Consider the following 5,978-nt stretch of genomic DNA (forward strand, 5'->3'; position numbering starts at 1 on the left):
CGGCTGGGGCGCGGGGCAGGGATCCCCCAGCGGCTCAGCCAGCAGTGGCTGGAGCACGTGGCGGGGTTCCCCGGGCAGTGGCAGCCAGGGCGTGGGGCAGGGATCCCCCCTGGCATGGGCGGAGGGGGGGCTGTGGGCGAGCCCCCTCGTGGGGGTAGGTGCTGCGGCTCAGTGGGGCACTTACCAGGCATCAGGAGCAGCAGTTGGGCGACGGCTGGTCTCCCAAGCGGCTGGGACCCGAGGAGGCAGTCCCCCGGCTGGAGGAGCAGCAGCTGGGTGGCAGCAGAGTTCTCCGGCGGCGGGGGCGCTGGGAGGCCGTCTCTCAGCGGCCGCAGCTGCAGGCGATCGGTCCGCGATGCTCCCTGCGGTAGGCGCGTGGTGGGGCAGGCTCCCTGCTGCTGGCCTTCAGCGCGAGGCTTCCCCGGCGGCAGGAGCGCGACAGGGCAGACTCCTGGTGGCTGCAGCCGCTGGTGGTCGGCCGGAGAGTCTTCCGGCGGCAGGAGAACGGCGGGGTGACCCCTCGGCGGCTGGAGAGCGGGGTGGATGTTCCTCCTCTCCGTGATGTCCCGGCAGGCTGGTCTCGGGATGTGGGAGCTTTCTGTGGCAGCATCTCGAGGGGGGTCCTTCCCACTCTCGCTCTTTCCTCTATAGCTGCTGGTTCGCCGTGGCTCTGAGACCCCGAGGGTCTTTTTCGGGGCAGCGGTCTGAGGAGCTGTCAGGGGAGAACCGGGGGCAATGGCCGGGAGCCTGTGCAGGACAATGACCGGGAGCCTGTGACATGCTGGGGCAGTGGCCAGCATTTTGGGCTGTGTTTTAGGGGCAGCGGGATGCATCCCATTAGCTCTTTTTTAGAGCAGCAGATATAGTGCTTCAGTGTAGCAGCTTATCAATAAAAGAAATTATTAAACTGTTAAGAACAGATTTAAAAGTTTATAAGAAAATGATTCAAAATAGATGATACGTAGAGTTTGAAAAGTCAGTTATTGGTCATTGGGGGTAACATACAGAGTATGGGGGGATGCTAGTATTTTGGTGTTGGGTAGCACATAATATATACAGACTGCAATGTCCCCAGTGGGGGCATAAACGGTGGGCGAGATCAAGATACAGCCGGCAAGCGGTGAGGGTCCATCACTCATACAGAAAGTACAGACAGTCATGGGTATAAGTAAGCGGGCTGGGAAATGGGGATGGGGTGACCCTCACGTGGTGGGGTTCAGTTAGGTTCGGTGGGTTCAGGGCTCAGGGGATAAAGTCCAGCAGGGGGGGTTTATAGGTCTCTTCCCCCTTGTGGGTGGACGAGGTCTCCCCGGCTCACTCTCAGTATTGGCGGTGGCCGGTGATGTGCTCTGTGTAGATGTCCCGAGAGCTAAAAAAGGCCGAGAAACACCTTCCATTTCAGTTTAAGATGCTTTGAGACTCTAAACACAGCCTCTGTCTCCCCCCCCTCCCCCCCCGCACACACACACACACACACACAACCACACTCCAAACACAAGTTCCCGGGAGTGTGAGATCCCAGGAGCATAGCACTTACCCTGGCCCTGGGGCTGCGTTAGCCTCTGGGAGCCCCGTCCGACAGTAACCAGGGAGGCAGTGGGCTACGGCAGATAGACAAACATCCCTGCTCATGGATTTGTAACCCACTAGCCTGTGTGCTGGGCTGGCAGGGGCTGGGGCTCAGGGGAGGAAAAGGAACTGTGATAAAGACTTCCTGGCTCTTAATGGCACCAGGCTTGATCTTCACATGTCAAAAAAAGCCAGTGGTGAGAGGTGGGGGGTAGGGGATGGGCAGACTGGGAACCAGGACTCCTGGGTTCCATTCTCAGCTTTCAGAGCAGAATGGGGTCTAGTGGTTACAGCGACGGGCTAGGATCCAGGATTCCTGGATTCTATCCCAGCTCTAGGAGGGGAGAGGGGTCTAGTGGTTAGTGTGTGTGTGTGGGGGGGGTCTGGACTTCTGGGTTCTAACCCTGGTCCTAGGAGGGGAGTGGGGTCTAGTGGTTAGTGTGTGTGGGGCGGGGGGAGGGCGGGGTCTGGACTTCTGGGTTCTATCCCTGGTTCTAGGAGGGGAGTGGGGTCTAGTGGTTAGAGCAGGGGGTGGAACTGGGAGTCAGGATTCCTGGGACCAAACCTGCAGAGGCTGGTTTGGAAACGTCACAAGCAGGCGCTGGAAGCCGGCCCCCTGGGCAGGGCGGTGGCGGGAGTCCACAGTGAAGGAGCAAGGACTAGCTGGGCGAATTACGAGCGCCTGGCACATGCTGGCTGCTCTGCTTCCCCCCTGCCCTGAGCAGCCACCAATGTAAATCTTTGCCAGGCGCAGTTCACACCTAGACCCCCTGTTCTGCCTGCTGCTTTGCAGAATGTGGTCTGGTCCTTGGGCCTCCCATTCCAGGTTCCAGCCCCGGCAGGCCTAGTTGACATCTGGCTGTCTCACTCCCCCTGGGAGAAGTTAAGCCCTGCACGCACAATGGAGAGCTTCACACCCAAGCAAGTGGGGAAACTGAGTCATCAAATGATTACAAAACCCCCCACATTCTCCACCAACCTCCCCCCTAGGAAGGAGATTTGGGGGCGCAGAGGGCTCTTTAACCCAGCTGACAAAGGCAGAGCGAGACTTGATGGCCGGAGGATGAAGCCAGACAAATCCAGACTGGAAATGAGGAGCAGATTTTCCCCAGGGATGGAGCAGATTCTGCACCCCTTGGAGTCTTTGCATTGAGATGGGGCGCCTCCCTCTAAAAGCTCTGCTCTAGCTCCACTACCAGATATGGGCTTGAAATGTACAAAGGGGGCAGAATTAAGGGTGTTCTAGCTTGGCCACCAGATATGGGCTTGTAATCTATGACGGGCGCGGCTATGTCTGTTGGTCTCTTGGAAAGGTCCATTCCTATTGGTAGCTGTCCAGTGGCAGTGAGTTCCACAGGCCTCGGCACATGCTGTGCAGGGCAGGAGGTCCTTGTGTTGGGAGCAGTGGAAGTGAACTGTGTGTGGTTGTGTCTCTGAGCATGATTGTGAATATTCCGGTGTGTGTGTGTGGGTGATTGTGTGTGTGGCTGGGGGTGTGATTGTCCCTCTCTTTGTGAGGATGGGCTAGTGTGTGCCCCTGGTGTGTCGTGTGTGAGTGTCTGGGATTGTGTGAGTCCCTTTGTGCATCAGCGTGTGTGACTGTCTGGCTGTGTGGAGTTGTGGAGGGGTGTGTGGGTGTGGGTGTGTCACCTGCTGCAGGATACAAAGTCCTGCAAAAGCATTTCCTACCGGTTAGCCCAGCAACACACTGACACTGGGTATGTCTACACTACAGGATTAATCCGAATTTAGATAATTCGAATTTGGGAAACAGGTTGTATAAATTCGATTGTGCGCGGCCACACTAAGCACCTTAATTCGGTTTTTAACCACATTAATTCGGTGGTGTGCGGCCACACTACCCCATTAACTTAAACACAGTAATTCGGTGGTGTGCGGCCACACTAACCTTAATTCGAATTAACAAAATCGATTTAGGCGCTACTCCGCTCGTCGAGGTGGAGTACAGAAATCGATTTTAAGTGCCCTTTAATTCGAATTAACTGGCTCTGTAGTGTGGACGGGTGAAGGGTTAATTCGGATTAACGCAGCTAAATCCGAATTAAAGTCCTAGTGTAGACCAGGCCCACTGATACAAACACAGTGTCTCTCTCTCTCACACACACACACAGAGCAGGGCTCAGCCCGTCCAGCAGGGGGCGACAGGGACACACACATCTCCCTAGGGCCAGCTTGGATGATGATGATGAGGGGAGTGGGATCTAGTGGTCAGAGCGGGGTGGGGGCTGGGCACCAGGACCCCTGGGTTCTATGCCTGGCTCTGGGAGCAGAGGGAGGCTAGAGGTTAGAGCAGGGGGACTGGGACCCAGGACTCCTGGGTTCCATAGCGGCAGCTGTTTTTTCTTGTGTCTCCCTCCCTAGAGATCCCAGCCCAGCCCCCTAGAGGAATCTGAGCGGGGTTGAGGGGCGGGGAGGGAGGTTGCCCTGCCACTTCAGAGTCATGATTCGATCCCTCCCCCTTCCCCCGGGCTCTGACATCACAGAACCTCCCCCCCCCGACACACACCCCCAAGTCAGAAAGTAGGAGCCCCTCCCCAAATGAGGAGGAAGCTCGTGGGTTTCTTGTGGGTCTCTGGCAGAGGTGACAGCACCCACCAGACACTCTCTCCTGGCTGCAAGGAGACCCCCCTGCACAGCCCCCTGCTACGAGGGGCCCATGGCCGCCCAGCCAGGGCCAGGAGGTGAGATGGGGCCGCAGTAGGAGAAATGGGGCAGAACTGGGAGCTGGCGCCAGGTCGGGGGCTGGCTACACGGGACAAAAACCAGGCTGCTCTGTCTGTTCCAAGGTTATTGCTGAAAACAGGTTTTGGGAATGACTTGAGGGAAATAGTTTGTTTCCAAACAGACTCTATATACCAAACGATGGTGCTAATCCGCTCCCCCTGCGCCCCTCCCGCATCACCCCAGTATCTGAGCATCTTCCTAATCCGCAGGGTAGTTCCCCTCCCAGGCTCGGGCGAGGGTGGGAAGCGCCGCCAGCCCCATTTCCCGGACAGGAGAACTGAGGCCCAGAGAGACCTGGTGGCCCCCCCCTCCCCCACTTTTAGGGAGCGGAAATTCCATCGCCCCTGCGCACCCCCCGCCCCCAGAAAACTCCCCTTGCTGCACAGCCCGGCTCTCGCTGCCCGGCTCCCTGCGCTGAGCGCAGCAGCTGGGGGGAGCGCAGGGCAGGGACGGTGCGGGCCCGGGGGCTGGATCAGTGGCAGAGGGACACGCCCCGACGGGCTGGTTCCGAGAGCGGGGCTCCGGCAGCACGTGGCTCACAGCATCTGTTGCAGGCTGGGAGAGGAGTTGACACCGAGGGGAGGTGTCACACGTCAGTGGGCGGGGTTATGCAGATCAGCAGTGTCCGGCGGCAACACAGAGCAGCTGGCTGATCCCAGGGAAGCGGGCGGAGAGAATTCTCTGTGTGGGAGCAGAATTCGGTGTGGAGAGTTGGTGCTTTGAGTGAGTGTATCGGAGTCACTTCGGGGCAGCGATTGGCACGTAGCTAGGAAGGTATGAAAGCAGGTCCTGGTGACATGGAAAGCAATGGGAGCGCGAGGGGAGCGCGCTGTTCCGAAGAAAGGTATCGCTTCTCGGCTCCTTGGAGCTAAGATCAAAGCGTAGTATCTGTTCTTATCAGTTTAATATCTGATATGTTCTCGATGTGAGAACTTCATATTAAATGGATTTTTGGAACAGGGAGATGGAATAGAAGCTTGCTTCTTCCACTCCATGCATCAATCTGGTATTGCAGTACTTCCAGGTATGGTGCGCCTCCCTTTAGGGAGAATATGCTGGTTCAAAAAACAGAAAAACCTTGTGATATGTCAGTGTTTGTAACATTTAGCTGTGTTGTTTTCTATTATTGTGTCTTTTTTCTGATAAGGTTTTATCTTTTTGGGTAGTTTATTTTTTCATTTCTATTCTACTGTTTCATAAAATTTGGAAGAGACTGGTTCTCACGTGTTATGGAAATGTGGGCTTTGGGTCAGTGTCTCAGCAATTTCCCCACAGAAAAGAATTGTTCCATTCCTTTCCCCTTGTGAAAATATTCCCGTTGTTGCGCAGGGAGCAGGCTGAGATCACATGGAAGAGAGAGGACTGTTCCAGGAGCTGCAGTATGGAACCAGCCCAGATCCAAACAAAACAAGTAGTAAAACTCCCACTGACTTCAGTAAAACAAGATCAAGCCCTTAGAAGAGGACTGTGAGTCAGCGCTGCAAATGTTGCCAGCAAAGCACTTCCCAATAACGATGGCTTGCACACTAAGAAATGGGGTTCCGTGGTGACCCTGTTAAAAAGATGTGCCTCTTCCATTATGGGAACCATAATTCTGAATCAGTGCATCCCAAGCAACAATCCTTTGCAATTGTATTTGTCTCTGTACTCAGGTTAAGAAATTA

General features: G+C 55.9%; 1 non-coding gene across 1 annotated transcript; it reads left to right on the plus strand.

Moving 5' to 3' along the window:
• Positions 1 to 5,160: 5,160 nt before the first annotated feature.
• Positions 5,161 to 5,354, plus strand: LOC112121096. Its single transcript, XR_002909248.1, has one exon. It is a non-coding gene; the product is annotated as a U2 spliceosomal RNA (small nuclear RNA).
• Positions 5,355 to 5,978: the final 624 nt, after the last annotated feature.

The sequence above is a fragment of the Terrapene carolina genome, unplaced genomic scaffold (assembly GCF_002925995.2).
Source record: "Terrapene carolina triunguis isolate 2854851 unplaced genomic scaffold, T_m_triunguis-2.0 Scaffold30045, whole genome shotgun sequence".
Classification (NCBI taxonomy): Eukaryota; Metazoa; Chordata; order Testudines; family Emydidae; genus Terrapene; species Terrapene triunguis.